Here is a 22,077-nt window from a genome sequence, read left to right as displayed (position 1 = left end):
TTTCCCGTTGGTGATAGAACTACGGATCGTCTTCCCCAAAATGCAGGCATTCAATTTGGCATGACAGCCTTCATTTGTTGCCCCTCTCCCGAAAATCCAGGCGCGACCCCGTGAAATTGAGACCATCGCCAACGGGAGCGGCGCCGGCCAGAAAATGCAAATCGAAGGAAGGTCTCGGAGCTTTGTCAGCTGCGTACCACAAACAGTAATAACTCTCCCGGATTCCCACCGTAATCGTATGCTTGGGATCCTCTTTAATAACCGTTTGCTTTTTGGTTGTCTCTTAAGAGTGAGGTCACAGCAGATTATTATCCCGCCCATTAACGGTGAAAATACTCGCCCTGCGTCAGGGTTTCATTTGAAGCATGACGCTTGCTAACTCGCTCGCTCCACCCAGCAGCAACCGAGATGTCCGGAAAACAGTCAAGCCTGTCAATTATCATTTTTACATGACTGTTAATTATCATCATGATATCATTTCATGACAAAAAAAAATAAAAAATACAGCTCTGTCTGCACGGCGCATCCGTTTTAGTAGTGCGCCTTGATTTGCTGTTGGTTTTGACAGCTTCATGGCACGGTGCTTTCGCAGGAGTAATAGTACAGATATAAACAATATATTGCTGGAGCGGCCTTCTTTACAGCCACATCAAAAAAAAAAAAAAAAATTCCAGGAGAAAAAGGGGAAATTTGGTTGGAAAAATGAAAGAACACCTTCATTCCCGTAGTCGTTACTAAGGGGGACCTTTAGCGTTTTGCACACCCGCGCAAAGCAGCCGTTGCAAATTGAACATCTTTCAGCGCGCGCAACACTTTGGTGATGATGACGTCCGTCCTCCAGAAACCCGCCGCAGATGTTCAAGAATCGCTCTGATTGGTCCGGCAGAAGGGAGATCTTTTTTGGTTACCCCCCCCCTTCATGCCGTACCTCGTATAAAATATAGATGAACAACCAGCCAGTCGTTGGGAATGGTAATTGGCTCCCTGGTGGCTGCTTCCAATTCCACCCAAAAAAAAAAAAAAAAGACAACTGGATGTCACAGGCGGTTTTTGTACGACGAGAAAAAAGGGAAAGTAGCTGCGTGAGCCGCAATGGCGACATTCCGTCAAATCTTTTCATGTGTCGATCGCGCAAAGAGTTGCCGTTTGCATGCCTGTCCACATCCCAAAAGCTGAAGAGGCTAACTCAATCAATCGGGTGGCGTTAATGACTCCGAAGGGCGCCCGCGTTCTCTGACAAATGACGTCGGCTGTAAATTGGCTGATAAAGAGCCAATTAAAAGGATGCGAGCGCAATAAGGGGAAAAGTGAACCGAGTGCTTCCTTTAATTCTTTATAAATTCCGTTAATTACGCTTTTATCACTGATTGGGTTCGCCGCGTATTGACCCGCATGCTTCCATCCACGTTGGAAGCCCCGCCCTCGATTTGTCCGCATTGTAAAAACAGCTCGCCTTCAAATGGAGCTTGCAGAATTGATCAATCCATCAAAAAATATGAAATCATATTCAGCAAGTTGGCAGGGAACAGTTGGGCGATATTGCCGCGGCCATTCATCTCCACGAAGGACACAAAAGGACAATCAAAAATGACTAATTCTCGTGAAAAAGGTCCAAGTAAGATTGAGTGGAAACTAAATAAAGAAATAAATGATTACAGAATTTAATTTACGAACGTTTTTAAGTCTTTGGTTTCCAGGCCGTGATTCCCGCCGAAGTTCGACTGACCTTCCCACTGCGTTTTCTTGGCTAATCTATTTTGTTTGAATCTGCGCACAGATCAATAACAGCGTCCGAATGGGGAAATGGTTCGTCTGTTTTGTTTGGGGATTAGTTCACCTTGACATGGACGGACGACGCAACTGGAAACACGGATGAGATATGGAAAAAAAATAATTTAAAAAAATCAGCGAGAAATTCACTTTTATTTTAGGCAGACTCTTGTCACGGAGCATGTGATCAAATCAATTATGCATCTCCGTTCAAGATTGGCTCTGGCCTTGTTGCCATGCAGGTAATTTGGAGATGTTAATAGAATTGTGCAGCCTTCATCTCAAGGTCATTGCGGCCGTGTGACATGAATACAGATGTTCCCGCGCAATACCACCCAACGCTCAAAATACATCAGAATGTTACATAAAAATCAATATGGAGAATGAGGGACGTGTTTGGGAAAAAAAAAAGCACTCGGGGAATACATTTGAATGTTGCGTGTGTCCAGTCAGCCAATTAAGATTCAGTTTGAAGCATCATAATTTCATAGGCGCGTATTCATAAATAAAGCACGTATTTGTGAGGTAAGCATAATCAGCCTTGATTGGTAATAAATGTGAGAGCTGGCGCTTGTTGCTAATGCTAACAGCTAGCTGCTAGCTACTAGCAGCCACTAACGCCCGAGACTCGTGTCCTGTCATACAATGAAGCCGTAATAAACAAGCGGTTTGTTAGCGTCCTAAATTAGCGACTGAATACCATTTCTGGATTTCCGTGGTACTTGATCCATGCTAATCACGATGACTTTTCAAAATAAGATATTTCCTAGCCTCAAATAATAAATATACCAGAAGTACTTCATGTAATTTTTTTTCTTTCATCTGCGTGGACCGATCCAAAGTGGTCTGTGGACCAGTAACGGGCCACGCCCCTGTGGTTGAGGACCGTCTTAAACCACAGTTGCATTTGATGACGCAAGGTAAGGATAACAACATTTTAAATTTTAAGTAAAATCTCAATAGGTCATAAAACTTAAAAGCCAGTTTTGTAAAATTCTGAGGATTAAAAAAAAAAAAAACATGAAAGTTTCCGATCAGATGGATAATGACTCACAAATCCCTCTCCGTCATTCAACATGAGCCACTCGCAACCTCCGCGTGTTTGTCTGTCATTTTTCTCCCCATAATTGCCAATTATAGCAAAGGCCGAGCGCAAACCAACACCAACCGACACGCGAGTATCACATCGTAAACGCGCGGCGCTCCATCGCCAATCAATGGCCGCTGCTACTGATCCGCATGCAGATGTCCTCATCGGTCGTAAGGCTGCGTGACACATGCACACACTGCACCGCGATGATCAATGGCATGCTTTATTGGTTTTTGCAATAATAAAAAAAAAAAAAAAAAAGAAAAGAATCATAAATTCATAAATATTGCAGCTTCTATCAGACGAAGCAAGTACACCGCAAATCACGAAGTAGCATGCAAAGGAAAAAGCAGCGCAAGTTCTCCCGAGGGGGTTGTTGTTGCTGTGTTTTATGTCACCTGCAAAGTGCTCGAACCAAGGTGGCGGATACGTTTTACATTCTGCTCAAATGCCATGCAATTAAACGTCTGGAGTTGAGATCGAAACAAAGAGGCCCGACGCGGTATTTGACGTAAAACGTTGCCGATCGATAACGCGCCTGATGTCGCTGCTGCTCGTCTGCCAGCTCGGCACCTCAAACTTTGCACGACGATCGATAATATTCCAGATTCTGATTTGCAAACAGCGGTCGAAGATTTTGCCGATAAAAATACAAGACGTTTTTACAATTCCCAATTCGGGAAAACTTCGCCTGACGCTCGCCAATTTCTCAAACTCCAGTTCCGGGGGACTATTACACCGTAGACTCAACACGTTGCTTTTTAGCGCGGGATAGAATCAGGAGGAGACCCATTAAAATCTTTCTTGAACGTGGATAAGACATTCCCGGAAAAGCTCTGAACACCAGCGGGAATTCGGCAGTATTATCCAGCCGCTGGAAAGGTTTGTTGTGATAATTGGCGGCGGGAGGAGGCGTTCAAACTCAGTCGAGTCGCTCTTCCAATTAGAGAAGTTGCGGTCACATTCGCCGCTGAATGGCGCGCGCATGTGAGGGATGAAATCGTCCTTTTGCTCAGACGCCGGAAATCGTCTCGACTGTGATCAAATGTTCACAATTCCCGCTAGGAATGTTTACTCGAACGATTTTAGTTCACAGGAATGACCTGAATCTCTTAGATTACCGTTTTCAGTCCGGAGGAGTTCTTAGACATGCTTGACCTTACTCACCGTTTTTCTTTGCAAGCGGCAAAAAAAAATAAAAAAATAAAAAAATAAGGCTTGGACTATCCGACAAGAATTTCCATCTATTTCTTGGTTCTCAGCAGATTGACTGCTTGTTTCGAGGTGCTTTGGTCTCGGTGCGCGGAACTATCGTGTGCGAGTTTCAACCCCGAGGGAACGAGAATAGAAAACGGCGAGAGACTGAAAGGGGGGAAAGTTTTGGATGAGTTGATGAAAAGTGCGATTGAGGGCTGCCAACTTTGCGAGTTGGAAGGAACGCGGTGATAAACTGCGGATGCACAAAGTCACTGCCAATGATTGCACCGTGGCATACTCTTTGACGTCAAACAGTTCGTTTAAGGAATTCACAGAAAACTGCAAATTCATTCAATTAGTAACTTGAACAAAGCGCAACGGCGATCGGGTGCAGCCAGAAAGGTGACAGAGGACAGACTTCCTCCTCTCGTTTGGGGAAAAACTCCAGAAAGACGCTGGGCTCGAAAATGAGGCAGCGAGAAGATGATGGGACACGGGGAAAAAAAAAAATCACAATTGTCCAGCCAACATCTGGGGAAGCAGATGCGCTCAGCATCGTCTGGGGGCAGCAAGGTTAGAATATTAATAACCCTAAGCCAGAAAATAATTCTTGCAACAAATTTCACAATAAGCAGGCTTCAAGCCATTTTTCACCACTTCCACAAAACTGCAGCAACACATGTAGACGGACAATCCAGACAGGGATATAGTCTCAATGCAGTTTACAGATCACGTCTTCAAGCACAGTAAGCATATTATACTGCCCCCTAGTGGCCAAGGCACACACACCAGAAGGAGCTGTGATGAGAAGTTTGAATAAAATTGTCTGAGATTTTTTTTTTTTTTTTACTGTTAAACCCTCAAATTACAATTTATAAAAAAAATGAACAGCAAACAAATAACCCAACGCTGCAACTGTAAGAAAGGCAAGTGAAGCGTGTGCCGGATGACCTCGTCACTATCGTTGTGCGTTTTCAACAACGTCATCACAATGTTGAATTTAAAAATTCCGTGCCAAGAAATGCTGATATGGATATCAACTTTTCTGCGTTGTCAAGGCAACACCTCAAGATGTTTATGTGATGCTGACGTGGTTCTGAAGCAACGGTGCAGTGAGGATAACAAGATGCTCAGGCCGCTCCGGCAGCAGTTGGACGCCCGCGAGGCTTGAGACAATAGCAGACAGACAATTGGCTGCGCAGTCGGAAAGTCACAGCTCAGACACGCCGACCAAACTCGACGACACCAGAAGGGACTCGGAAGGCCGCAGTTTGTCCAGTTCAACTGGAATTCCCCATCACCGTGAGCTACACGGCACATGCTTTTAAATACAGGGAGTTTGTTTCGTTGCGAGACTCCTCCCCCAAGTATCATAAGGGGATAATGTCATGGAGGACGTTTGAGAGAAAAAAAAAAAAAAGGACTGTCCCTCAGACCTTTCGAAAAGGAAACGTCTAGACGCAGCAACCTTTCATACACTGGTCGCGCATGGAAAAAAAAAAAAAAGTCTGCCCGGGAAGTGCAGCCCCCCCCCGCCAGCTCCCCTCGTAAGGTTCTCGGTCATGTTTCTGTCTGGGTGTCACCCACCCTGGAGGCCTCGTGTCCAATTAGATCAGAGAGCCGAGCGGTAAGCAAGCCGCTAACAGCGAACTGCGGCAACATAGAGAAGACGGAAGAAAAAAAAAAAAAAAAAGAAAGACTCACTCCATCATATAATGCATCACGGCAAACAAGTTGAAATAAAGTAAATACGCACGAGTGAAATGGAAATTTACGACAGGCAAAAAAATTATCTCTTTATCACCACAATAATGAGTAAATAAATAATATTTTGATGAACCCTCAAAAATAAAAACCCATGAAAAAAAGATTTGTAATTGCCTGTAGATGCCATAGGATGGCAAAGCACTACTTTTGTCTAAATGAAGCTCGTCAAGTTTCGTCAACCTAGTTCCTAGTTTACGAGACGCCACAAGATGGCGACAAAGCACCACTTGTGTCAAAATGAAGCTCCTCCACTCACTTCAACATAGCTCCTTGGCACCGAGGTCACAAGCTCCTCAACAAAAGTCGTCATAGTTCTTGGAAGATACCAAAAGGCAAGATGAGTTATATTCACTATGTTGCTGTGTTCACATTTTTTAAATCACGCTAATTTTCCAGTCACTAGAAACACACGTGATTTAGCGCCGAATCAGCAAATCGCCTAGAAATATCTTTCGGAAAAATAAATAAATAAATAAATAAATAAATCTCTGGAATACGCAGAGCCACCCGCATTAGCTATGCAGGAGGCAATTAGCTAATTATGTAACCCCCCCCCCCGTCCAACTTTGTCTGTATCGGCACGGCGGCTGCGTCTCGCCTTTTGTCTCCGCGTAATCCGTCGGTTTTCCATGTCGCTGCCAGTGCCGTAATTGCAGAGCCAGATAATTGCCCGCATGCTGCAGGACACACGAGCAGACAACGGCGCTTGCGTCATGTGGCAAAAAAATTGGTTTCCTCTGGGTAGGTTCGCAGACCTGCGGCGGTGACTGGATCGCCGACAGATGATGTATTAACAACGTATTATTCGCTCTGCATGCGCTTTGTGGAAAACGGTGTGACAAAAGATTTGCCGTACTCAAACAAATTTACAAGGTGGCATGTTGTTATTTGCATAGCGGCGATGGTCATGACTGCTGCGGAGGAGAGGCGCAAACAGTTGAGTTGACGTTTACCGGGGCATCATCTCGGCAGCCTAATGGGATTTTGTTACAGCGCATTTTACAAGACGGCAAATTTGCTTGGAGAAGTTGACATGAGCACTTGAGCTCTTATCTGTTGGGAACACCGGTAAATGATGGGAACAAAACAGTGGCGTGCTCAAATTCTGGCTGCAAAACAAAAGCAATGTCAAGAGCAGGTGTGGGCAAAGTACGGCCCGGGGGCCACGTGCGGCCCATTAAACGTTTTAATCCGGCCCGCCGAACTTGAAAAAAATGAAATGAATAAATATTTTGTCTTTCAAAGAGATATTTATTGTTGTAATGCTTTTGTTGATTTTCATTTAAAATTAAATGTATTTAATTTCCCATCTGCTCCTCTTGTCAAATTTTAGAACCCATTGTGGCCCGCCAATCAAAAAAATTTTGCCTACCCCTGCTCTCGAGTGTGGAGCAGACACTAGATTCCGATGGACACAAGGTGGTGCCTTGACTTACGAGTGGCCCAACTTGTGAATTTTCCGATCAATTGATTTGTGTTGAACACTCGCATGAGGGCAAGGAGAGCCACAATTGCCGACGCACTTTCGGCAATTTATTGAACGGGACAAACCGTCAAAAACTCAAATACAAAATGATCATTGGATATAACTGGCATGAAATATGTTCCGGTACGTCTGACTTTGTCCATTTCAGAGCCTTTAACTTTTATATTTTTACTTAAAGATTGCAATCAGTACCTGTACACAGCGAGCACTATTTTGCATGATCAGCACGTCCTATGGAACACCTCTAATAGCCTTGGGTGGTCCGCTAAGTGCTCCTCGTCCAGCATTTGTATTCAAAATGCACGCGTTCACTTCCTTCTACGCCATGCTGATAGCTCATGCATTTTTCACACGGCAGACTTTTGCAACACAGGAGTGGGGTGGCACTTCTTTGCCCAATAAATGACCCTTCAGGCTTGGCAGGAGAACCCCGACAGAGCACATTCGATCGTCGTCCATGTTTGAAATGAACTGCAATGCCGCGTGTTTCTAATAAAGAAGAACGGCAATTTATTAAATAAAGTGCGTTCTGAAGTATTTGTCTTGGATTCTTGCGACAGCAGCTCTTGGAGTGTCTTTTTGTGTATTTGGATTTGTTAAGACATCATTTCATAAATGGCCAAGCTTGGAGTTATTACAGTCAAATATTCCGGCGCAACCTCGGCCGGCGTTCAAATCGCAAAAAAATCTCCAGAGCTGCGCGGTTAGCGTGGCTGCAAAATAGAAGCGCCCTAAATTCACAAATAATTCCACGCCTGTCGAGTGAAATTAACCAACGTCTCCCGTCGCGTTCCAAAAGCAACAATAAATTCGACTCTGATGCACTTCCAGGTTTCTTTTGCGTTTATCTCGCATCTGCCTTCCATTACTCGCGAAGACAAGTCCCTCCAAGTCAGATTGGATGAAAATATATTTGGTGTGTTTTCCACAAGCCGCATTGACAGACTGCAGCAAAAGACATGCAAAATTTGTTGTTTCCCAGCAATTCATTCTCACACAGCGGGAGCGCCGGTGTGCGCCATACAGTTTGTTCGCGAGTAAGTTATTTAAAGTTGGCTCGCCGCCTGCAGGATTTATTTATTTTTTTCGAGAGATCCTGTTTCACGGTTATCCATTAATCATAGTCTAGTGTGTCTATTGCTGCCTGTTTATTGCGGGCGCTTTATTCCATATGGAGAAGCGAGGCTGTGTAATCTCTCACACGTGCAACCAAGTCGTTTGTCAGGTGCCTTGTTTGCGCGGGTTTGGTTTCAAACAAGAGTCCAACAGGGGTTAAAAAAAAAAAAAAAAAAAAAAATGCAGTTTTTGTTGTTTCGCTGCTGAGAGATGAGCTAAAAACTGAATGTGATGCGTATTTTAAGCTGCGCGAAGTAGGCCAGGTTTCCCTGTAATTGATGGACTGGCCTTATTTCTTATGTTCTTCCTTAATGAGGAAATATTTTAATGGATAATTCAACCGCGCTCACTCTGCAAAAAAAAAATAAAAATCGTAGCCAAGGTAAAATTGTATATACGCTAAAAGAGAGGGAAAAAAAACTGATTTAAATGAGTTGGAACTAAATGAGTTCTCAGACACGGCTCGAGGAAAAAATACGGGGTGAAATTAAAATGCCCTTTCAAAAAGGAGCTAATCACAAATATCGGTGCTCATCTGCTAATATTCATTTTGGGTGTTTTTGTTGTTTTTTTTGCGGGGGGTTATAATATGTACAAATACCCTTTGCTAATTATATTGAATAATTCAAATTATTTGGGTGATCTTTGGCAGGCCACGTGAAATGCTTTTGCGGGCAGCCAATTGAATAGTATAAACTTTATAAATAAAAAAAAAAAAATTTAAATTAAATAAATTGAAAGATATGTTTGCTTCATTTCAATAGACATGGCGCTAATCCTTCTGGTGTGAGTGGACTTGGCCACCAGGGGGCAGTATAACAGATGACGGTCACAACTCAATAAGCTGCAGTCACGCTAGTTTGTGTTACGTTTTTTTTTAAAGCAACGGATATTTGGAGATAAATGGTAGTCAGATAACAATACTCAGGCATATTTCGTGAACTTTTGTGAAAAATGACGAATATTTTATTTGTACAGAAGTTAAATCTGAAATCAGTTCATCTACTTTGATATTAAAGTAAGACAGTTGCTAATTATCATGAAAACATCAGCTGATTTTGAAAAAAAAAAAGACCACATCCATTTCCATTTGCATTCCTCCAACCACAAGATTTTGTCCATCCATCCAAAGATTCTACAGCAAATCTCCCCTCAAATCTGGACTTGGCTCACAAATATCAAACAAGTTATCATCGCCTGCCTATCAACGTCTCACCATCCTCCTCAGGATGATTTACTATCTGGCTCAGGAATGATCGCTTCTAATTGGTCATTTTCCCTTCCAACATCCCGGAATGGTTGACGTTCCCAACATCTTGGCATGTCCCGACGTCTCTCGAATTGCACTCGTGGTCGGCGAGGGGAATCGACCGCATCTCTGCAACTTTGATCTTCCTTAGTTTACATTTTTTATTTGAATTCCCGAGGACTGAAAATGTACCATCTTGGTAAGGACAGGAAAGGATGCTATATCGTCGGGATCGTATAAGGACGGACGCGAAAACATAAAGCAGGCGATAAAATGAGCTCCATTCATAAGTGTTGTTATTAATGTTGAGCTTGTTGTTGACACGGACAATGTTTGATATCAACACTTTCGAGTTTAGCTAGCGGTATTATTTTGGCCTCAAGCAGTTGCGTTTTCACCCGTGCCGTCTCAACTTAATCTCCCAGGATATGAGCAGAATCTGATAACAGCCCTTGTGGGGAAGCAAGATATTACACACGTCAGCCCCGCACGCCACACCTTGGAATCGCTCATTTCTCACGAACCCTTCCCCGCCCCCAACCGTGAACCTGGCTGCTTTATGACTCGCTGACCGGCGTCATGAAATCCATCCTGAGGATCTTTTCCCATTAGTGCTGAGTTGGGTGTGGGCAAACTACGGCCCGGGGGCCACACGCGGCCCGATAAACGTTTGAATCCGGCCCGCCGAACTTGGAAAAAAAATTAAATGAATAAACCTTGTTAATATTTTATTTTCTAAATACTGCGTTTTTTCAAAAGACATATGTATTGTTCTAATGTTTTTGTTCACTTTCATTTAAAATCAAATGCATTTTTTTTTTCTCCGATAAGGTGAGGTCAACAAAACACTCCATCCACCTGCTCCTGGTCTGACAAATTTTAGAATTTAGACAAATTTTATGGCCCGCCAACCAAAACGTTTGCCCACCCCTGCTCTAAACTCTACAACGGTGTTTTTAGTGCATTCGCATGAAATTTGTATTTCTCCACGTCGAGGCATTTTGACAATTTATCACATTGTACACTGACTGCACGCCATCTTTGCAAGCTCAAACTCTTCGCCTGCCTTTTGATAGAGCCTTTTACGGCAGTTCAAGCCGTGTCCCGGGGGGCTTTCATGTTGCTAGTAACCACCCCCTCTGTTTTTTTTTTTGCCCTCTGCTGACCCGATCGACAGAGAGAGACAGAAAATGGGTGGAGGCGAGGATTGCACAGGGCCTCCGGGCGGCGGTAAATGATGACATACGGCCTCGGATGCAACCGCTTCTCCATCACTTAAAGTGCTCGGATGTTGCAGCCAAGATGAGGGAGAATGACAATATAGTCGAAGATATCTGCGATTTTTTGTTTTTTTTTTTTTAGATTATGGTTTAAGATGCAGTTTACAAAAAAAAAAAAAAATCTCATCATGCTAAGGAAGAGGAATGAGTAGGAGAAAAGAAGCAGCAGCTATTCTCGCTCACGTGTACCGTTGTCGACACTGTGTGATCATGTGACTATCCAATTAGCACCCCGTTTTGAACGATCGAAACTAAAAGAAAAAAAAAAAAAAAAGGAACAAGAATATTGACATTTATATTCTGGAAAGTTATAAGAGATGAAATGTGCCAAAGGACGACAGAAACACGGATTCAAATATGCCATGCGTCTGAACTTGGAATAATTCAACAGGTCAAACTGCCAGTATATAAAGGTCATGCTTGCTAATGCATTGCCAGTCAACTTGTTAGTGGCTGAACTGTAAAAGTGCGCAACAAGAGCAGAATTTCACCTTATTTGCAAAAAAAAATATATATATATATAAAAAAAATAAATAAAAAAAAAAAAAACAGTGTCCATGATAGTAAAAATCTAAATAAAAACTAATGACAAATGAACTGTAATTAACAAATTCACTGTACTGGATTTAAAAAAAAAAAAAAAGTTTCAACCACTCACTCCCACGCCAGGCACAGTCTCCAATTTGAATTATTTAAATCGACAATTCATTCGCATGCCACTAGAGGGAGCCCGCGTTCCACTAGTGGCACACATTCAACCCGAAATCTTTCAAGGTTCCACTGGACATGTTGGTGATCCACAGTCACCATAGCAACGACATGAATCTGAAAATATTGCATGAAAGTATTATTCCAACATTTTTCGAAGCCCTCCTGACAAAAATAAATAAATAAATAAATAAAATTAAATCAACAACTGTCGGGTCGCGCAGGGTCAAAGCCGCTGTCCCGATGTTTTCCAGACAGTCGCAACGCAATGAGACCAATCTATGAGCACACCAATGTGGTATTGACGCCGCTTGGCAAGCTCCCAGCGCTCTCGTGGCACACGTGAGCCAAGCCGGCCCGCCAACAAAAGCTTTTGCTGCTTTATCTCACCAGCCGCGATTCACACAGCATTTAATCCAGACAAAAAAAAAACAAAAAAAAAAAACAAAGGATTTAGAGGAGAACTCAATTTTTTCATGTCCAAAATGAGCACTGCGTTGGCGCCGTGCAAGGTTAATCCAAACAACGGCTAACGTTTATCGACCGGACTGGTTGATGATGTGTAACTTTAATTTGCCAACCGTATGGATCCACTATTATCCCTTTGCCCTTTTTTGTGACGCCATTTGCGACCTCTGTAGCAGGGGTCATTTGTTGCAATGTCACACTCGACCCTTCACTGACTATGAAAGGAAAAAAAAAAAAAACAAAGAGACTCTAAATGAGGCTGACAAAGTCTCCACTCAGGGACAGACAACATGCTGCTTTGGGTTTTCTGCCAACGTGTTTTTTGTTTTTTGTTTTGTTTTTTGTCAGGAAATCCCTCCTCCAGCTGTCATCTGACTTTGCTCCCTCGCTCTACTCGGACGCTCCGCAAATACACGCGGGGCCGCATGATCAATTGAAAAAGCAGCATAGCTCCCAGCGGGAGGCAATTTGAGATTCCATCTCCAAAAATAAAGAGATCAAACGCGGCTTCTCTTGATGAGCAACACACGTGCACATTCGACGGTCATGCAAGTGTCCTTGGCGGAGGACGTCCCGATGATGTAAATGCTTCGCGACAAGGAGAGGGTTGACCATCTAAGCAGGTTTCAACGCTCCACTGACTGCATCATCAACAAATTGCGCCTGCCTGCAAATATGATTTCACCCCCGCTGGGTTGAAATCGAATTTCTGGTATTAAAAAGTGTACAGTGTGGAGGGAAATGCGATTTAGCCCGTGCTTTATTTATTTTTTTTCTTCTCCCTTAGCAGCTGTGACACGAATACAACTCCCGACCATGGAATGGCGTCCGTGAGAGACAATCTCCCGCTTTTGCACACTTGACAACACCCAAAGCCTCATCCGTTTACCGTCGTCATTTGTCTCGCGCGACACGTCTGGCAGTAATGTGGCTATCGGTCAAAAGAACGGCGGCGTGGCGTAAATCATCGGCAACGCTCGATGAGCTCTGCGCGTCGCCGCCACTGAGCGGCAAATCGGAGAGAAACAAAGACTCGGGGGCCTCCTCGCTAACTTTTCATGCCGCCTCTCAAGGACTTACGAAAGCCTGCTCACTTTGTCTCATTATTGAGCGGAAATTCAGATTCAATTGTCTACACCTGCCAAGCGGCCTTTGACCTTTTCCCTATCAGACAGAGCAAAGAGTCCAAAGTCTAATTTTCTGCCCGGACATTTATTCGAGCAACCTCAAACTTTGCTGATTGGTTGCGCGGATGATAAGGGCAAAACCAAAGTCATGTGGTCTTTTACCACCTCAGACCTTTCAAAATAAAAAAAAATTTAAAAAAAAAAATCAGCACAAGGAGCAAGGACGGCGAGCTTTAATCACCTTGGAATTTGGTCCAGGTTTCCATCAAAATGCTTCTAGCGGTCTGTCAAATGTTTTGACCACCAAAATATTTTTTTTTCTTCTTTAAAAAAAAAAAAATAATAATAATAATAATAACAACAAAATAAATAAAATAAGTTAAATTCCAGATGCGCTCATGCTTGTTTGTATTTTTGTTGTTGATCTTCTGGGAGTCTATAACAGCCTTTCACAAACTTTTTTTCAAGCCGTCTCAACTGAGTTGAATTTCGTGCTTTTACATACAAAGTGCTGTATTTTAATCTTAATATTTAATTATTTTTTTTTTCCCCTCTTTCTGTAGCAGGGGATGTGCCCTTGTTCAAAGACACAGCCGTGGGCATACGAGGGTTGCCCTCTCCGACCTGCATGTGCACCGGGAGGCTACACCTGTTCGTGCTGTCACATACTGTAACGCGGCACTCTTTGGTTTTGATCGCGTCAAGATTCCCGCTAGCAGATGAGCCGAACGGGCTCGCAAATGGGCACATGGCAGACCGGCGTGGCGAGCGGCGGGCAGCCTTCAGGCCTCTTGGCATTCCGACAGCACGGGGGTTGGCGCAATGCCGCCAGTGGCAGGAAGTGGCAGTTTGAACGTGTGACACACTATGGTTTCATTGAGAAAAAAAAAAAAAAGAAAAAGAATCTGAAGTTCTACATGCACGACAGAAAACGGATGGACAATTAGAATGCATTTTTTCCTCTCGATGCTACAACCCAGTGTGCCATTAAACAATTTCGAAGCTGTTATTTTAAGGCAGCTGTGGGCAAACTATGGTCCGGGGGCCACATGCGGTCCGTTAAACGTTTTAAATCGGGCCCGACGTACTTGAAAATATTTAAATGAATAAACCTTGTTAATGTTTTATTTTCTATACACTGTGGTTTTTCAAAGACATATACGCTTTGGCTCACTTTCATTTAAAATTAAATGTGTTTTTGTTTCTCCGATGAGGTGAGGTTATCAAAACACTCGATCCATTTGCTCCTGGTCCGTCAAACTTCAGAACCCATTGTGACCCACCCCTGTTTTAAGGTCATATTCTTATGTATTGTTGACTCGCAGTGCAACTAAAAGGCTGATTCAGTTACTACGGCACTTTTAGTCCGAAATCTGAGCATCTCCGCTCGTAGGGGGATTCGATATATCTAAAGTGAGATGTCAGGATTCTAAAAATGTACTCTGGAATCAGATACAAGCCAAGGCTGCCCGTAGATTTGATTTTCGGTGTCTCGGCTCCTGCGGCGCAGTCTGCGGATGACACAAAAGCCTCCGATCTCCGCGCCGGCACGTCGAGGAATCCATCAAACACTCCGCGGCGGTGTAAGACATTAGTCATATGTTAAGTGGAGAGCCACAAAGGACGGGGAAATGTCCTTGGGAGAGAGAGGAATGAGCGTGAACGGAAGTGGAGATGGCTTGCCAAGCTGGCAGGTTTGCTCTAATATGCTAACTGTTGCACCTTTGTTAGTCGTGACTTTGAATGTAGCAAAACACGACTAGAGGGACCCATCCAGCCTAATTAAGAAAATTCTCAATGATTCACGCAAAAAAAAAGCACCATAGAAACAATCAGTCCTGCTTTTTGTCAGAGTTCCTCAAAACAATTACAGGGTATTAACTCGGGCGGGGGGGATTTGACACCGCCGCTAAATGATTCGCTTTACTTCAAATCCCGCGAGATGTCTGGCGACATGGCGGCGTAATGAGCTCTGCGGATGTTGTGTCACCGTAGTCGCCGTCGCTAGCATGGCTAAAATAATCCATCCGCTGATCCCAACGAGCACAAACAAAATGTTTCAATATTATTAAATATAAAATGTATAATTCTATGAAGTGCGAGCTATCAAATGCGAAATTAAACATCTTTTGAATTTCTGCCTCACCGTTATACAACAATCGGGCTAATTTACACAATCACTGCCCCTACGCACAATTTATCTGCCCATAACTTGGAAGCCATCTTTGGTGAAGATCCAAAGCTACTTCCAAGCAACAATTATAGTTTGACTGACAATGTTAGCTTCTGAGAATCAACTCACACAACTAATGTAGTTTTGATGTGGTAGCAATGAGGAGTTATTGTGTTGGTACGCTGCATGCACCACATTACCGGATCAGCGCACTACCTGCTTTGCCAAGTTATTTGGCAACTTGGTGATGAACTGCTGCCAAATACAGACTATGCAGTCTTTCTGGGGGGGGGGTCAAAGTGGCTTTATTGAGATTCAGGGCTCAATGTGCTGCCACTGTCAACCTTGGCTCTGCCTTTGGTTGTCATGGTAATAAAATTCGGTACGTGTCATTGACCGAGCAGTATCTAGAATTAGACGGGGCCGCCCTCTTAAAACAGGCTAATTTCAGGATGACCTTCCTAGCGGGACAAAAGAGATCTGGAAATAAGCTTCAAACCAAAATGGTTGACTTTCTGCGTCTTTGGCTTTTGGAGACCTTTTTTTAAAATCGATAAACAGCGAGGTCATCGTGAAAGCCACTATATGTGAGCCATGGCGTCATTTGGCAATGATGTCACCATTACCCGTTTTCTTTTTCATTGGAAAATCACTACACATTAGCTGAGGAAGCTTTACAAGCATTTCCTGAAGCTGCAAAGCGCTTATCTCGGGGTGAGAGTGCAAATATATATTGAACCGGCCAATACTCGAGGGTCTCGCTTTTAAGTGGCAAAAACATCCCACGCCAAATCTTGAAGCTTGCGTCGCAGCGGGGACGTGACGGGAGCAGATGCGAGACGCATGTTGTGTTTGCTTAAAACAAAAGTTGATCTCAAAACCCCCCAAAAATTAAATAAACCAATAACGCAGCAAGCAGTCGATGAAACAAAGAGACAATATTTTGTTGACACTCTCCGTGATTTCGACAAGCGCCACACGAGACGGCTCGGTTGGTGGGACATCTGTTGTTCAAAATCATTCTAATGACTTTTCAATCATGTGGTGGCCAAAGGCATTTATTTAGCCAACTGCAGAGAGCACCAGGTATATTTTCAAAATTGAGGTATTTATTTTTAAAAACTCTTTTGCATATTATTCTGTCAATAGAGTTTCCTAAAAGTCTAAGGTGGTTATTATTTTGGGAGAGGCTTATTTTTTTAAAACACATTTTATTATGTTTTATTATTCTAGGAGGAAGGCAATTATTTGTACAAACATTTTTTTCAGAAATATTGAAAAAAGAAATGGCGCTTTTATTTATTCATTTATTTTTTCCCAACACATTTTTAGAATAGTATTCAAAAATGCATTTTTTTTTCTAACTTGTATTTCCCCGTATGGTGGTCAGGATCTCTTACATTAATAGTATAGTACACTGGTGTCAAACTTAAGGCGTGAGGGCCAGATTGGGCCCATGAAATTATTCCATGGAGCCTGCAAAAGCAAATCGTGTTTCTTTCAAATTGTTTTAACAACACTGAGATGTGAGATATTGCGAGCATTTTTTTTTTTATATAAATCCGCCCTTAACTCATTCACTACCAGCCAAGTAATAAAAATGTATCTTTGACGTATTTATCCGTCAATGGTAGTCAATGAGTTAAAAATAAATTGAAAAATAATTATTGACGGCATATGTGATGATACTGTATAAGGCAATCATACATTTTTATGAGTTTGACACCCCTGGTAGAGTCTAATAGCAGTAAATGGTAACAGTCAATCGAGCAATCGAAAGCACGACTCCTGCATCAGAATGAGATCACAGACAGGTTCTGTATAAAATAAGTGTGTAGATATACTTTTCATATAAAGGTCAGAAATAATGAGATGCGCTCATTAAGCCCTCCGGCCTACCTCATCTACGCTGGTTAAATGCCATCAATGAAAAATTGAACTGTACATGAAAGGTGGACAAGGAGGCTGCAAGTCACCTTTAATACATTATGCATCAAAGGAGCGCAAACACCCTGTTGTTGCTCTGCTGCCTTCAATAAAAGCTCAGCGAACGAGCCATGTCCTTGACAAGGCCTTTTGGGCCCGCCGATCAAAAAAAAAAAAAAAAAAAACGGCATGTTTTGGCTCAGCGGCTTGACCCGCTGTTCATTCCTTCCTGCCTTTTTCAAAGACCCCCGATGGGAGCAGAGACATCAATACCAATGAATAAAGCGTCCCACCTGCATGGGGTAAAAGCAGTAGTGTACAATGAAATGGAGGAGAGCAGATGGAGGTGATGGTCACATGGTACATTTCTGGCCAATCTTGGATTTTGGAATTTTCGATACAAGGAGGCTGGCTTAGAAAATAAGCAACCTCAAATTATTTATGATACTCTCAATGCGACATAAAAGCTGCTCAACTAAACAACACAGATATTAAATTATAGGTAAAATAAGCAAAGTGGTCGAGTCGACAACCATGGCATGCACCTATTGCGCCATAAAAGTTTCTCAACGCAACAATCTGGAACACAATTATTTGGCAACCTGCAATTGTTTATGCTAGTGTGAGTATGTAGACCAGGTGTGGGCAAACTACGGCCCGCGGGCCACATGCGGCCCGTTCGACATTTTAATCCGGCCCGCCGAACTTGGAAAAAAATGAAATGAATAAACCTCGTTAATGTTTTATTTTCTAAATACTGTGTTTTTTCCAAAGACATATTTTGTTGTAATGTTTTTTTTTTCACTTTCATTTCAAATTTCTCCGATGAGGTGAGGTGACCAAACCACTCCATCCATCTGCTCCTGGTCCGGTCCCTCCGTCAAATTTTAGAACCCATTGTGGCCCGCCAATCAAAACGTTTGCATGTGAACATAGAATCCAAAAATTCAGCCTTACCCAAAAATAGGCGAGAAAGGGGACAGAAAAAAATTTACGTTTCGACGCTTGCCGGCAGGTAATACCACACTGAGGCATTATTAATAATAGCGCAGCTTACCGTAATAATCAATAACTATATAGCATCCGAGCTTGGGCGCCTGATATCCCACTCACTCGCCGACCCCATGCTTCGTTTCAGATTGGGAGGACAAAATGCTGGCGGGCTCGAGACAAGTGTTGGACAAATGGCACAACAAATCGCCGATGGTTTCATGTCATCATGTAGCTCATATCGAATATTGAAGCATGACTCGTCAAGCTAATGAAAGCCGACGAGCAATTTTGACCAAATGTAATTTAAAACAGTATCTTAAAAAAAAAAAATTGTAGCATGCTCTAATCAAAATACTCGACTTAGCTTCCATTTTATGCGTCGCGGCAGCCTCCAGATACATTTGTGTGTTTTAAAGCTTCGGGTCTATTGTGGCGTGCAGAAAGGATTAATGGCTCCGCAGTGAATGTTTGTTTTTTTCCCGGCTCATAAGTATTGACGGTCGCGGCGCTGACTCAAGCAGTTAGTCAGCACTCTCGTGGGGCGACTGAGGCAGCCACTGAAGAGATGCCTTGATTGTTAGCCAATAGCTTTTGTAAAGCCCTTTTCATCACAATATGACATGATGAACCCTTATGTAACCATGAATGGGCGGGAGAAAAAAAAATGATAAAAGCAGTCTAGTAGTCTAGTGGTGCTTTCTGTCATCCTATTTATTGTACTGTGGAATGAATTGGTTAAAATTCTGGAATAAAGCGGGAACATAAAATCCGGACCGACAATGACATTATGTTGCTGGAAATTTGCATTTGGCCTCCCTGAACTCGCGTAACCCTCGCGCCCGCAGCGAAGCCCCTTTGCAATAAACCCACGCCGCTTTGATAGCGCGCTTGATGGCGTGCTTACGCGGGTTGTTGCAAGCAAGGGAAAAAAAAAAAAAAAAAAAGTCTCGGCGTCAGCAACTTTTCTGGTTTGAGGCTATGAAATCTTCCCCGTGCAAATTTACCATAACCACGCCATCGATTTCCATCATATTCACAACAGACCACGTGACGCTCAGCACAGGCTCGCATTACTGTAACTTTCCCGACTTTGTGGAGGATTTCGCGTCCTTGTGTTTATTTCTATAGTGCAAGATGACAGTTTCATAATTAATTGGATTTGTGCAGAAATTCCCAGCATTTTGGGATTTGCAGTCCATCTGAAACTTTCCACAGCCAAATTGTCAACCAAAAGGGAAACTAAAACAGGACTTGATGTTCTCGCCTAGCATGTGACTGCTTGCCATTCGGTGTGGATTAATTTGCTCCACCAACCCCCGGAGGGATTGCGGGGTTGAGTCTCCGCAAAAAAAAAAAAAAAAATGCCAAATGGTGACGCTGGTACTTAATTAAAACGAAAGAGTCACAATGGGAGGGTTGTTGTGCATGCAAGGAGGAAAGAAGGAGGTTCCCATTCCGTCTTTATTGAATTTGCAAATCATGCCTTTGAAGTTTATACCGAGACTCCTCATGTGGCTCATTCTCGCTAGCGTTGCATTTATTCACTGCGACTGGATTTTTAACAGGTAGCAGGAAGTCGCTCGGGTGTCAAAAAAAGAGCGAGGTGATGGATGATCCGGAGGATATTGCACCATCCTGCCATGCTCAAAGTGATGGCTTTTCAGTCTTGTGGCGCATTACATAAAGATGTCCAATTATGCCTCATGCATGCGTTGTCTTTTTTTTTTTTTTTTTTTTCCTGCTTCAAGCTTTCACTTGACTCCAGTCCCATCGGAGCAAAAGGGATTACAGTGGTGCAGCCGAGCCGCCGGTCACAGCAGCGGCGTCGTTCGGCGCGACGGCCCGATTGTTAATCAAAGCCTCGCGTATAGTCACGGGAACAAAACCTTTACGAGACGATGGGGGATCCTCTTGAGGAGCTGACCAAGCGCAACAAAACATAAGATGGGTCTTTCTAGATTTCACAAATCATAAATCACACAAAATGGATTGCATCCAGAAAGATCAGTGACACGCCCGCTGTGGCAGTCCTGGCTTGGAATTGCACGGCACACACGCCTCAAGACGACAATATTTCCGATTCAAATCAAACGGGAATGTTGCCGTCCACTGTAGAAGAATTAAAAAATTTTTTAAAAGAAACATCCGCGCACCCTTTTTATCTCGCTGTCACTCACACCGTCAGGCTGCTAAACTAGCCGTCATGACGAGTTCATTCGGCTTCCTTTAAAAGCAACTTCACACGGCATCAGTGTCAAGCAGCCGCGTTACGACACTGGAGTGAGTTAAAATTTCTTTTGAATGGCCTCCACAAGTGGATTTCTTGGTTCGTCCGTATTCAAGTCCGGATAATGCACGCGGACGACAAAGTAATGTTCAGTTATTCATTTGGAGATGGAATCCCGTTAGGTGGTACTTAGAGTCAACGACTTTTAAAAAAAAATAAAATAAATTAATTAATAAATTGCTCCGTTGTCAATCGTAGTCGCTCTCCCCCAAGACGTTTTAAAGCCTCATCGGCAACGCTAATTTAATCGGACACTTGGATGAGTGAACCGTCATCAACCGCCATTGATCGCAGTGAAACGTAACCAGAAGCAGAGCGCCCATGAGGGATGGTTCTCCAAAAGGAGACGCGGTGACGTGAAAGCCATTCGGATCAGGAGGACGGGAGCTAGTTTTGAAGGATGGAGCCTGGGGATGGATTGTTTGTGGGGATGAAAGAGTTCAAGAGAATCATGACGGTGGAACGCCTCCCACGTCAAATTTGGGAGGGGACTTCCATTTGCCAGAGAAAAAGTCTTTTAATGTGTCTTTCTGCTTTAGCCAAAGCCATGTCTAACATAAAAAGACTGCTTCGGCGCCATCGTGGGGCATCATTTAATAAGGACGTAGCTTTATCTATTAGTCAAGAAAAAACGTTTTTTACTGCCATCTTGTGGTAACGATAGGAAATTACAACCCTTTTTTGGATCGTCAACCACTCATATAGAGTAACATGGTTATGATTTTTATTCAAATTCACAAATCATTTTTGCACGATTACGCATTTCCTAAAGTTTGGGGGGAATTAATTGCATTTTGGAGCGCAATCTATCGCCAATTGTTTACATGCAGTGGCTTGTAAAAATGTTCATACCCCTTCAACAGCCCACACTTACCTGTTGCATTTTATTGGACACTAAGGCGGTCATTTTTAAATTGAATTTCAGACTGCTTTCTAATGATCTTACATATTAGTATGGACCGTCTGTCCTTTCCTGAATGTTGAGATTGTTATGGTTATAAAATATGCCTTCACATATTACGTGCTACAGGCAGAATCGATACAATGAATCTCATCAGGCTTGGATTATTGAAAATACTGCCGGGGGTGAGGGGGGGGCTGAGAGTGATACTAAAACAAATAAATGAAACCTAAAGTGAAAACATCCATGTTACACGACTGCATACATAAAGTTGGATGGATGCAGCATCACTCTTCTGATGACCACCTCTTTTCATGGAAAAGTGGCTAATTAGTGGTGATTTGAAGCACAGTTTGGTGCTGAGCATCACTTTCCCACCCAGCATGCACCTTGCACGAGCAATGGCTATTATCAGAATTCTGACCATATAATCTGGTAAATTCCACTTTGAAAAAAAATACGACATAATATATCAAAATGATCCTACCTGGTGTCCAGCAGTTCTGTCTTCGCCCTCTGCAGCCTTTTTTTGTTTTTTT

At 43.0% G+C, this 22,077-nt stretch overlaps 1 protein-coding gene across 1 annotated transcript in view; it reads right to left on the bottom strand.

Moving 5' to 3' along the window:
- The window catches only part of nav3 (neuron navigator 3), a 182,847-nt gene extending 160,770 nt beyond the window's left edge, over nt 1-22,077 (bottom strand). The window contains exon 1 of the mRNA XM_088288882.1: nt 22,026-22,077. The gene's annotated coding sequence lies outside the window, so the exon portion shown is untranslated. The remainder of the gene's footprint in view (nt 1-22,025) is intronic.

This window comes from Idiotropiscis lumnitzeri, chromosome 2, assembly GCF_059441095.1.
Source record: "Idiotropiscis lumnitzeri isolate Australia: NSW breed Sydney's pygmy pipehorse chromosome 2, RoL_Ilum_1.0, whole genome shotgun sequence".
In the NCBI taxonomy this organism is placed as follows: domain Eukaryota; kingdom Metazoa; phylum Chordata; class Actinopteri; order Syngnathiformes; family Syngnathidae; genus Idiotropiscis; species Idiotropiscis lumnitzeri.
Note: the sequence above shows the minus strand (reverse complement) of the source record. Positions and strands in the feature narration are given on the sequence as shown.